We start from the raw sequence: 12509 nt of genomic DNA, 5'->3' as shown, positions 1-12509 counted from the left end.
CATACGGCAACCTATTGTTGCAACAACCTGCGATGCGGCAAATGCGGAGAGGCCCATGAGGACGATCTCTGCAGATCCGCATTTTCGGGAGATTTCCGCATAAGAACGTGCGTTCCAAACGTTCTTATGCGGAAATCTTAAAAAGAACCACTCCATCGACCCCTGAGAACCCGTTTGCAATCTTGCCAGTTGAAGAGGATACCTCTGACGACCCAGGCGAAGGACCTTCCTACACACAGGTTGAAGGAAGCAGGAAAAGACAAAATCTGGCTTCTCCCAAGCTTCCTCGTAAAGGCCTCAGACTGTCCTCTTCGTCACAAAAGAACCAAACGGAAACAAAAAGTGCTGACTCAAAACCGAAGCAAACACCTCCTGGGTTCAAAAAACTTAGGGATGATAAGGAGTACCCAGCACTTCCTGGGGCATCAAAAAACCCGAATGACCCCAAAGCACAACCAGAAAATCCAACAAACGCTGGATTATTGAAATTTTCTGATATCGTGGACTGGATATTAACAGCCTTCAATATTACTGATACTCTGAAAAGCTTCCTAACTGCTCTACTGCCAACAGTAAGGACATTTTTAAAACAGTTGACTGAACAATGGCCCCTCCTTGCAGCGATCGTATCTTTTGATGGATAATTTACCACTGAGAATCGAAGATATGATCATTGTGCTTCAGTGGAATTGCAGAAGTATCATCCCAAAACTTGATTCTTTCAAACACTTATGGCGTTTTCGTTTTTAATTTGCACTACACCGGTGCAGTGCTACACTGAGGCATGAATAAACGAACAAAAATGACGAAAACATAAACAGTAACCATTGACTACAATAAACGATTCCATTGCGCAGGGCTACACCAAACTTTTGATGAGTGCTACACCAGTGGTATCGGTGCAGAAAAAGTGTAGCACTGGTGTAGTGCAATTGGTAAAAACGAACGGTTTCAGTGCAGCTTTCGCTACACCAGTGTAGTGCAATTTAAAAACGAAAACGACATTAATACATACTCATAATTGCGATGTATTCTCCTTGAGTGAAACTTGGCTTACTTCTAACATCAACCTCGACTTCCATAATTTTAACATAATCCGCCTGGACCGAGAAGACTCTTATGGAGGGGTACTTTTAGGGATTAAAAATTGCTTTTCATTTTATCGTATTAACCTCCCCTCGACACCGGGAATTGAAGTTGTTGCTTGCCAAATTAATATTAAAGGCAAAGATCTATGTATGTATAGCTTCTATCTACATTCCTCCCAGAGTCTCGATAGGGCATCGTCGGCTTGCAGACATCATAGAACTTCTTCCTTCACCGCGGCTGGTCTTAGGGGACTTTAACTCGCATGGTACAGGATGGGGCTGCTTATATGATGATAATCGTTCTTCGTTAATCCAAGATCTGTGTGACAACTTCAATTTGACAATTCTAAACACGGGAGAAATGACACGGAACCCTAGACCGCCAGCACAACCAAGTGCGCTGGATTTATCCCTTTGCTCGACTTCGCTACAGTTAGATTGCAAGTGGAAGGTAATCTGTGATCGTCACGGTAGCGATCACTTGCCGATCATAGTTTCTATCACCAACCGTGGAAGACCATCGGAAACAATCAATGTTTCGTACGATTTCACACGAAACATTGATTGGAAACGTTACGCGAGCTAGATATCTGAGAAACTAGAAACATCACAGGAGCTTCCTCCGGAGGAAGAGTATACATTTTTGGCTGGCTTGATTCTTGACACCGCAATTCAAGCTGAGACGAAACGAGTACCTAGCGCGCAAACTAGTATGCGTTCTCCCAACCCATGGTGGGACAAAGAGTGCTCAGAGCTGAAAACGAAAAAAGCTTCAGCCTTCATCTCGTTTAGAAGGAACGGAACTCCAGATAATTATCGGAAATACGCGGCGTTAGAATTTCAAATGAAAAGTCTGATTAAAGCTAAGAAACGCGGTTACTGGCGAAGGTTTGTTGACGGATTAACGAGAGAAACAGCAATGAGCACTCTTTAGAATACGGCCCGTCGCATGCGCAATCGAAATCACGCGAACAAAAGCGAGGAATATTCTAACCGCTGGATATTTGATTTCGCTAAGAAAGTATGTCCTGATTCTGTTCCGGAACAGAAGATATCCCGCGTCGCGACATTGAATATAAACGAAACACCGTTTTCGATGGTAGAGTTCTCACTTGCGCTCTTGTCGTGTAACAATAGAGCCCCGGGGTTAGACAGAATTAAATTCAACTTGTTGAAAGATCTGCCCGACTCTGCCAAAAGACGCTTGTTGAATTTATTCAACAAGTCCCTCGAGGGTAATATTGTCCCACACGAATGGAGAGAAGTGAGAGTTATTACTACTCAAAAACCTGGAAAACCAGCCTCCGATCACAATTCGTATCGGCCGATTGCTATGCTTTCCTGTATTCGGAAATTGTTGGAGAAAATGATTCTCTTCCGTCTAGACAATTGGGTCGAAACAAATGGATTGCTTTCAGGTACACAATTTGGGTTCCGCAGGGGCAAAGGAACGAACGATTGTCTAGCGTTGTTCTCAACAGAAATTCAAATGGCATTTGCTCGTAAAGAACAAATGGCATCAGTTTTCCTCGACATCAAGGGGGCATTCGATTCAGTTTCCATTAACGTTCTATCTGAGAAGTTGCATCAGCATGGTCTTTCACCAGTTTTGAACAACTTTTTATATAATCTATTGTCCGAGAGACACATGCATTTTGAGCATGGTGATTTGACGACAAAGCGATTCAGTTACATGGGTCTTCCTCAGGGCTCATGCTTAAGCCCCCTTTTATACAACTTTTACGTAAATAACATTGATGAATGTATCAACACATCTTGCACGCTAAGACAACTTGCCGACGACAGTGTTGTGTCTATTATAGGACCCAAAGCTGCCGATCTCCAAGGACCATTGCAAGATACCCTCGACAACTTGTCGACATGGGCTTTTCAAATGGGTATCGAGTTCTCTACGGAGAAAACTGAGATAGTTGTATTTTCAAGGAAGCGAGAACCTGCGCAATTACAGCTTCAACTAGGGGGTGAAACCATAGCTCAGGTTTTCACATTTAAATATCTCGGGGTCTGGTTCGATTCCAAAGGTACCTGGGGATGTCACATTAGGTATTTGAAACGAAAATGCCTACAGAGAATCAATTTCCTTCGTACAATAACCGGAACTTGGTGGGGCTCTCACCCAGGAGACCTGATCAGGTTGTACAAAACGACGATATTGTCAGTAATGGAATATGGATGTTTCTGTTTCCGCTCCGCTACGAATATTCATTTCATTAAACTGGAAAGAATTCAGTATCATTGTTTACGTATTGCCTTGGGTTGCATGCAATCAACCCATACGATGAGTCTTGAAGTGCTGGCGGGCGTCTTACCGTTGAAAAACAGGTTCTGGGATCTCTCATATCGACTGCTAATCCGATGCGACATTTTGAATCCGATGGTGATAGAAAACTTTGAAAAGCTCGTCGAGCTTAATTCACAAACCCGTTTTATGTCCTTGTATTTTGACTACATGGCTCAGAATATAAATCCTTCTTCGTTTGTTCCCAATCGTGTTCATTTTGTGGATACTTCTAATTCTACTGTGTTTTTCGACACATCCATGAAAGAAGAAATTCGTGGAATCCCGGATCCTGTACGCCCTCAAGAGATCCCAAAAATTTTTAATAATAAATTTAAAGAAGTCGACTGTAATAAAATGTTTTACACTGACGGATTATATCTAGACGGGTCCACTGGCTTCGGTATATTCAATGTAAATTTCACCGCTGGAAAGCACTCACCGTATTTCCTGGGGAAAATACGGGAACAATTGAGTGCTTTATCTGCAAAATCATACCAGATTACCTTGGTTTGGGTCCCCTCACGTTGTTCCATACGGGGCAATGAGAGGGCGGACTCGTTAGCCAAGGTGGGCGCACTAGAAGGTGATATCTATGAAAGACCAACCTGCTTCAATGATTTTTTCAGTTGCTGTCGTCAGAAAACTCTAGCTAGCTGGCAGAATACATGGAATAGTGGAACTCTGGGACGATGGTTACACTCAATAATCCCACAGGTATCGACGAAAGCTTAGTTCCGGGGGTTAGACGTGAGCCGAGACTTTGTTCGTGTAATGTCAAGGCTCATGTCTAATCATTATATGTTCAGCGCGCATCTCCGTCGTGTGGGGCTCGCTGAGAGTGGTGTCTGCGTTTGCGGTGAGGTTATCATGACATCGAACATGTTGTTTGGACATGTGTCGAGTATTGTGATGCCAGGTCCCAACTCATAGGTTCCCTTCGGGCCCGAGGTATACCACCCTTCGTACCAGTCCGCGACGTCTTGGCAACTCGAAATCTTCCTTATATGACTCTCATCTATAACTTCTTGAAAACTATCAATGCTCAAATTTAGTGCTCTCCCTATCTCTTTCTCGTCTACAGCTCTACCGCACTCTTCTTTACGTTGCTGGAAGTATGGCCTGTGTAAACGATGCTTCGGAGCATGCACCTGCCTTGAACTGATTGAGTTGCTGGAAGCTACCCAAAAACGTCACATCAACGTCAGAACACACCAACGAAGCATCCCAATCCAGAATAATCTCTTCATTGCTACAAGCTGAAAAACATGAAGATTCATCGAACGCAAAATGTGTCTAAAAGATGTATGGCACAAACCAATGATGTATTCAAATTTCAATTCAATACTGTGTAGGTCCCACCCTCCCTATGTCCCCTTACTAACTGGGGAGTATGCCGCCCCGTAATACGGCATCCCTTTCTCTCTCCCTAACAACAAGACAATCGGCCACGTTAAGCTAAAGCAAATGAGCCTAATAAAAATTTTATTTGGAAAAAAAAGCCCGAGTTTCTTATTGGGAAAATTAACACAATGTTGAAGAGAAATATATTTACGATATGCACTTATGGTTATGAGACTCTGCACCTGCACTCATGGCAATGAAACTGAAGTCCCGCATTAATTTTAGTTTCCTCCTGATCTGTCAAATTTTGATGTTCTTCACAAACACCAAAAAATCTTATTTCATTACAGAAATCGTATTTGCCAGTAGTATCTAATTAGCACTCATAATACGCGCCTTAATAAATTAATTCATATGAAAGATAAATTCTTTATTTTTACGTTAAACCTTGCACAGTACAGTCAATTCGTCAATTCGTTCCTCAATTTGCTGATTTGTTGACTGGTATATGATATTAGATATTTTTTCTCCTACCGACAATGGTTTTAATACATTTATTTGGTTAGTATTACGCAATTATGTCATTTGATCAATTATTTTGATACACCTTCAAGCACGTGGTTCGAAATGACGAATAACATCGATCAAGTACGCATGTTGAATCTCCACAGAAAACAACGCGCCAATAGATTTTCTAACGGTCTAGTATTCTTTTCTTCGACTGCCAAACACTTATGCAACTCGTTATGCGCCAAACACCAAACGATGATCTAGCAATCATTGGCGACTTTTTCAGTGGAAAATTCCATTACCCATACAAAACAACTTTATGGATTTTTCCCACATTTCCGGCAAGTTTTCCTAATTTTTTTATGTACGAACCCGGTGGGGATAAAAACTGATCAAACAAAAAAGAATCATGTAAATCCGTTCATCCGTTCTTACGTGATGCGATTACAAAAAATGATCTCTGCATTTTTATATATATACTAGCTGACCCGTCGAACTTCGTCTCGCCCACATATTATTTGTTCGAATTTATGTTTTCGGACAGCAGAATTGTCAAACGACTAAACGGTTAATGTTTCTCTTCATTATTTTTCTGATTACTTAATCTGCAACCAACGGAATTCGACACACATTCCCTTAAGCTCAAAACGAAATATCACCAAAAATTTATGCTTATTTCATACTGCGAAGAAGTGAGAGTTCGGCGCACAGGTCCATTATTTCTGCTTCGATTGACCTAAAAACTTTACAAAACATTCTTGATATGTTTCATTATAACAAATTATAAAAGAAAAATCATGATTTTTGGAAAATGTTAGACCCTACGGGATCCCTAGAGTAATAAATTGTTTCCTTCGATTTTATAGACATAAAACTTTAAACGCGTTTTTCTCGAAAGCAGGTTTTGAAAATTCGTGTCCATGATCATTCAAAAACTACTGCATCAATTTTTTGCACACGTTTTCTACATATGAAAAACCAGACCCCAACGTTACTTTTCGCTTATTTCTCAATAGTTTTCCACGAAAAAAATACAAAATGTTGTTCGAATGATATTTTTTATCAAGCAAAACATTTGAATTTAATTTGATGCACGATCATTCTGAAAAAAAAATTCTCAAATATAATTATTTTTGCATCATTCAAATCTTACCCCGCCTTAAGCAGCTTACAAAGCATTCTGAATAGTCCGTTTTTAAGGAATACTTGAATGTTCACCCGACGCAACAGAAAAAACTTTAAAGCAATTCTTTGTACAGATTTTATGCAGCGAGGAAGTTTTCTCAGAACTTGTTCTGTATGTTCAAGTTGCCATAAAGTGCTACGCGTACTTTAGAGCTCTAATAAAGTGGATACTTTTCAGGTACTTCGGAATTTTTGGTTGCTTAGAGAGACTACACTAAAATTTTAATTTGATATTATACCAATTTGAACATTCTTCACAGAATTGTGCGCTTAGTCTAATCTAAATTATTAGAAATTAGCGCTTCTACAGCACAATCTTTTTATTGATTCATTCAAAAATTTTCTGATTTATTAAACTCGCGCCCGCGATGACCAATGAACTGGTAAATAACATCAGACCATTTTCTCCTGCCAACAGCGGTCTTCTAGAACAGTCATATGCATTCCGTCATTGAGTCATTTGGCAAGCAATAATTTAGATACCCAATTAAGCACGTGGCTCGAAATGAAGAACCACATGAATCAAGTTTTCACACGCACATAACTCGTTGTGCGCCAAAAGACTCTTTCAGCGATCTAGTATCCCTTTCTTTCGACGGCCAAACACTTATGCAACTCGTTGCGCGCCAAACACTAATTGTAGATCTAGCAATCGTTGGCGACTTTTTCAATGGAAAATTCCATTGTCCATACAAAATAACTTTATTGGTTTTCCCACTTTTCCCGTCAGTTTTCCTAATTTTTTTGATGTACGAACCCGGTGGGGGTAAAAACTGTATATATATATATATATATATGTATATATATATATATATATATATATATATATATATATATATATATATATATATATATATATATATATATATATATATATATAGATATATATATATATATATATATATATATATATATATATATATATATATATATATATATATATATATATATATATATATATATATATATATATATATATATATATATATATATATATATATATATATATATATATATATATATATATATATATATATATATATATATATATATATATATATATATATATTAAGATGTATTTCCAAAGATCTTAACAAGAGAGGTCAATAGAATATTAACAACATTCTTTATCTTAGTTTAGCTGAAAATAAATTTTATTTGCCATTGAAACGTTAAGGTTAATGAAACATTAATAATTTAAATCTACACTTTGTCACTTCCACAATTTTTTTTCACGTATAGTTCTGAAGAGAATGTTTACTTCATGGTTGTCAAATTTTCTCATCTAATACAACTGACGATATTCAGCACTTCCACAAAAAATAATAAGAAGAAATAATTTCGGCAATGATGGAAAATCCGGAATTCCATCATTACTCGTGTCATTACTGAACTCGCAGACCTTACACGGTCATTAAAAGTGTCATTACTTTTTAGTAATGACACTTTTAATGATCGTGTAAGGGCCGCTATTACCAATATTATTTCTTCTTCTTATTTTTTTGTGGAAGTGCTGAATATAGTCAGTTGTATTAGATAAGAAAATTTGACAACCATGAAGTAAACATTCTCTTCAGAACTATACGTGAAAAAAAATTCTGGAAATGACAAAGTATAGATTTAAATTAATAATGTTTCATTAACCTTAACGTTTCAATGGCAAAAAAAATTTATTTTCAGCTAAACGAGATAAAGAATATTGCTAATATTCTTTAATTGCTGAGGGAAAGTCATTCTGGTTACAAGCCCCGTGCTGGAGTAGTTACAAATACTCATCATCATAATACTAAAAAGTAATGATTTACAGTAATGCAGTAATGACGAGCGTTTGAGCAGAAGTGTCATTACTTAGTAATGACACTTTTAATGATCGTGTAAGGGCCGCTAGTAGTGAGCAGTAAAAATTTTTACCCGTACCGGATTAAAAATAAAAAAATAATCCATACCCGATAAAAAATAAAAAAAAATACCCGTACCTGATTAAAAATAAAAAAAAAATTACCCGTACTCGACCCGAACCCGAATGGGCAGTAAAAATTTTACTCGTACCCGACCAAAACCTGTTTGGTAAAAACCTTTTTTAATCCACCTAGTGGTGTAATGATGCCTTTCTCATATTACTTATATTTTCAAAAATATCTCAAGGAGATTCTGCTAAGAAAATTTTCTTCTAATCTTAAAAAAAAGAAACTTTCTTTGGGTATGAACTAAAATAACCTTTTCAATTTGTAAATAGTTATGTCAAGTTTATAACAAATTTTCTTTATTCTGCATCGTCGCGCTAAATGATTAAACACACTTTCAGTGCGGTAAAATTTCATTTTCAATCGAATAATATAAGATGAAAATGAAATTTATGGCCGCTGACCGTCAGCATATTCCTACTAATTCATTTGACTTTTGCTGCCATTTTCAAGTGAAGCTCCCGGAATTCATCGTCAGTTGATTAATCGTACCTAGTCATTTAAAGTTCTGCTTGCTCAGTTTCGAGTGCCAAGTAGTGTAGCTCCTTCATTGTCTTCGCTCTTGGTAGTAAGCAGATTCGAACGAATAGAATTATAAATGGAGTAAAGTATTAAAAATGAAAACCGAAGGAGGAAGCAATTAATTTATGTGTATTCTGTGATTGATATTTCAGCTATCTGGTTTGTCTTTCATCTATTATCTTGAACCAATTCCAATGTTTATATGAACCTCATCTGAAAGCCGCTCTCACAATATTGAAAGAGATATTTTGTTACTTCAAGAGATCAACTGACGGTGGTTAAACTAAGCCTCGATTGAAGAGAAACGAGTGATGACTGAATGCTGCCCTTTCGGACCGTCAGCAAACATTGTGTGTGTCAGAGAGTGAAGTTTACTGCATTAGAGAGATCGTCAATGTGTTCCACATTCAGTTTCAATTGAATTGAATGAAATTTTACAGCACTGCACACTTTACCCTATAGATTTCGAACCGAAAGACGAAAACAGATGAAATTAAATAGCAACCTATGAGACTATAGGAACTTTTATTTGAGCCTAAGTTTGTGAAAATCGATCAAATCTCTGAGAAAAATTGAGTGAGTTTTGATCACTATTTCTGGTACTTCTGGAACCGGGAACTTGGAACCAGTATAGCCGAAGTCAGTTCGTTTATTAAGTAACTAATATAGCCTACTAATTGAGGAAGTTTTGAGCCAAATCTATAAGAATTGTATCCCTTTTTGCATCGTCGCTTTAAATGTCGGTCTGCAATTTTAAACCTCCTTTTACCCTATGAAAGCACGATGAAATTCAATAGCAACCTGTGGGACTATGACTATGTGTGCGTGTTTGCGTGTGTGTGTGTGTGTGTGTGTGTGTGTGTGTGTGTGTGTGTGTGTGTGTGTGTGTGTGTGTGTGTGTGTGTGTGTGTGTGTGTGTGAATGTGTGTGTGTATGTGTGTGTGGATGTGTGTGTGTGTGTGTGTGTGTGTGTGTGTGTGTGTGTGTGTGTGTGTGTGTGTGTGTGTGTGTGTGTGTGTGTGAATGTGTGTGTGTATGTGTGTGTGGATGTGTGTGGATGTGTCCACTAATCTCACTAGGTTTTCTCGGAGATGGCTGAACCGATTTTGAACTTATATTCAAATGAAAGGTCTCACGGTCCTATAAGGAATTCCTGAATGTCATCCGGATCCTACTCCCGGTTCCGGAGTTATAGGGTAAAGTGTGTTCAATATTGTACACCGTCACTTAAACCGGCGAAATAAAAAACGTAAAAAAATGTCTAAACTCTTCTCAAAACTGCACAAATTGATAGTCATTATCAGTAGGCAACTAAACAAACCGATTGCGGTTATCCTAGTTCCCGGTATCCGGTTCCGGAACCACCGGAAATAGTGGTCATATTTACCAGAATGGATCTCACTTACTTTTCTCAGCGATGGTTTCCACAAACTTAAATTCAAATGAAAGGTCTCACAGTCCCATACGGAAGTCCTGAATTTTATCCGGATCCGACTTCCGTTTCCGGAATTATAGGGTAAAGTGTGTTCAATATTGTATACCGTCACTTAAACTGGCGGAACAAAAACCATAAAAAATGTCAAAACCATTATTCCCAATCTTAGGGTCAAATGAAAGGTCTTATGGTCCTACCGAAAATTACTGCATGTTTTCGGAAGCAACAAACATTTAAATCGTTATTTAGAGTGCGATGGCAAAATTGTATAAAATCTTCAAAATTGTTTGTACGTCATGTTAGTTGGTTGCCGTATGAGCCGACTTCGATTATACCGGTTCCGGTGCCGGAAGTGCACATCATAGTGAACCCACTTTGTTTTCTTAAGAATAACCTACGCAAGCAAAGTATTGTTTCATTCTGTATGTTATACTAGTTCATGCACAAGCAATCCCTCGATTATACCGGTTCCGGTGCCGAAAGTGCACATAATAGTGAACCCACTTTGTTTTCTTAAGAATAACCTACGCAAGCAAAGTATTGTTTCATTCTGTATGTTATACTAGTTCATGCACAAGCAATCCCTTCTTTTCTTTCAAAAATCGAAGAGAAAAATTTTGTATAGAATACCACAATATTATACATGAGAAAGGCATCATTACACCACTAGGTGATTGAAATAGGATTTTCTAAGAGGGTTCCCACTAGGGATGATGTCTTCTCAGCAGGGGGTTCTATTTTGTTGGTCATTGAGCGCTTGTTAAACGACATACTGCACGAAATATTCGTTCAGTTTGCTGTAACTGTTTGTTGTTTTTTTTTCTCTTGCAAAAATAGTGTCAAAATTAGGTGTTACCCTTCTATAGAAAGAAAATTTGTTATTATTCTACGTAAAGTAGAAGTATTGTACAGGTATGTAGTGTTAGTTTAAACAAAATAAGTGGAAAAAACTTCGGAAATTCTCCAGTAAAACTAGTCCAACGAGACTCCAACTCCTCATATTAAAAATGGCTAAACAATGGATTAAAATCTAATATATTCTTACTGTTTGTATTCGAAACCAACATGACACTCACATGTTCACGAAAAATATTATCAAAATGTCAGTTTATTTATTGCGGAATTTATTCCATCCGAATACATTTAATGTTGATCGGAAAGCTAGTTTCAAAATTTACGCTGGTTTATGCCGATTCTTCACTTTGCTTTATAAATCCTACGAAGAATGTTCCACTTGGCAGGAATATGCTCTTATAGTAGTTTTCAGTAAGCTTTCGTGGAGTTTAAAATTAAACCTTCAAGATTTATGGTATAGAATTTAAGACAGCTACACGTATTTATTAATATTTAAAATATTATTATTGCCATTTGATATTCGAACTTGATCAATGGCTCAGTAGTAGTTTTTAAACGAGCATAAGCTTTTTGAAATCGGTTGAACTACCTCTGAGACAATTGGTACATTGTCGCAAAGCTGATTTACCGGTAGCGACACCTGCCAATGAAAAATTGAACCAAGAAAAGGAGGATTATTTCGGAAATTTTCATATCGGCAGTAATGATTTGCAACATTTTTATCGTTTATTCAATAGTACAAATAGATATCAGCAATAAAAGTATACTCGGAGTAGAAGAAAATCGATTTCAAAGTGATTACTACTACTTTTTTTTAGTGTAAACTACGATTAAACATGGAAAATTTTCAGAAATGTGTGAAATTGGGTAGGGTTAGGTTATTTTGGATCAACATTTTTTTAAATGTCTTAAGAATGTATAGTGATTGAGTACTATTTATTTTGGATACTTTATTTGTTATTTCCAAACATTTGAAAAATTTTATCAATCCAAGTTTAATGCTCTATTCTGAATAAACGGTAGATTTTGCACAATGAACTGAGATCAACATTACCACCTCAGAGTAAAAACTTTTTCTTCCACTTCTGCTATGATGTGTCAAATAAATTTGCCCGTTTTCAAAAGAAATCATTGAAAAGGTGGAGTAATTTGAAATTTTTCTTCCGATTTGTCAGCTCTTGCCGAAAGTATTATCTCTAAACAAGCAGCGCCTCTACATTTCAGTTTTGCGACAATATGCCAATTGAGCGGTGAAAATAAGACGGATGGGTGATGTTATAGACATAACCGGATGATGTGAATACGAA

This window comes from Malaya genurostris, chromosome 3 (genome assembly GCF_030247185.1).
Source record: "Malaya genurostris strain Urasoe2022 chromosome 3, Malgen_1.1, whole genome shotgun sequence".
Lineage (NCBI taxonomy): Eukaryota > Metazoa > Arthropoda > Insecta > Diptera > Culicidae > Malaya > Malaya genurostris.
The sequence above is the reverse complement of the archived record's forward strand: the minus strand, read 5'-3'. Positions refer to the sequence as shown.